This window comes from Medicago sativa, chromosome 7 (genome assembly GCF_051527215.1).
Source record: "Medicago sativa cultivar Bolivia chromosome 7, Bolivia_mono, whole genome shotgun sequence".
NCBI classification, from domain to species: Eukaryota; Viridiplantae; Streptophyta; class Magnoliopsida; order Fabales; family Fabaceae; genus Medicago; species Medicago sativa.
The window spans coordinates 102,282,207-102,283,279 of NC_140755.1; the positions used below are offsets into that span (position 1 = coordinate 102,282,207).

Below are 1,073 nucleotides of genomic sequence, written 5' to 3' on the forward strand. Positions count from 1 at the left end.
CAAGCAACTTTTGTTTCGTTATCTCTTTTGTTTGACGTTTTGTTTTGTTATCTCTAGTAAAGGAATGAGTTAAAATATTGTTTAGTTTAAATGAGGGGAGTGCAACTAAGAGCTTTTTTTTTAATAGACCAAGAGCTTGTTTGTTAGAGATTAAAAAATAAACGATTATGACATTCAATAATTTAGGTATTATTTTTTACAAATTTTATAAAAAAAATAGAAGTTTTTTTTTACCATTATAAATAAAATTAAGAAAAAGTGTCAAAAAAAAAACTTGTTTGAATATAACTTTATGTATAAAAGTAATATTTTATAATAAAATTATTATCATAAAGGACGCTAAAAATAAGGAAACATAAATATATGATGGGAATATTAGCTATTTTTTAAGATATCTTTATCCAAAAATACCTCTATCTTATTTTTTTTTTCTTTCCTCTAAAACAAAATATTTTTAAGAATCTATTTTTAACAACTTCTTATTTGAAACATGTTTTTTTAATTTTTTTTATATTAAATTTTTTTTTAAAAAAATTGTAACAAATGCAATACTTTTAAGAGTAATTTCTTCCATTTTATGTAAGTGTGCCCAAATCTTTTTGATTTGGGTTTATGAGCATAGAAGACTTTCTCAATGTGATTATTGTCGTGGTTTGATGTAATGAAGAAAACTTGCTGCAATAGTCGAAGGAGCTTATACAATTAATGAGCTATAAGTCACAAGTCGTCGATATGTCCGAGTGGTTAAGGAGACAGACTTGAAATCTGTTGGGCTTCGCCCGCGCAGGTTCGAACCCTGCTGTCGACGTTTTTGTTTTTTCACTTTTGCTTAATTTCATTATTTGTTGCAAAACTGGAATCGGCTTGTTGTACTAATATCAACATGTTGAAGTTTTCATGCTGTTGCTGGTGAAGTTCTATATATTATAACTGTTATCTGAATCAGTTTGTAGTAGATAGATTTTTATGTTATAATTTTGTGCGATGATTGTATTTCGTTGAAGATTATGCAAGGTTAATGAACATTTTTGTTTTTTTTTTTTTTTAGGGAATGAACATTTTTGTCTGTTGAA

At 26.5% G+C, this 1,073-nt stretch overlaps 1 non-coding gene across 1 annotated transcript; it reads left to right on the forward strand.

Annotated features, from left to right (window-relative positions):
* Positions 1-726: 726 nt before the first annotated feature.
* Positions 727-808, forward strand: TRNAS-UGA (transfer RNA serine (anticodon UGA)). Its single transcript has one exon. It is a non-coding gene; the product is annotated as a tRNA-Ser (tRNA).
* The last annotated feature ends 265 nt before the right edge of the window (positions 809-1,073 follow it).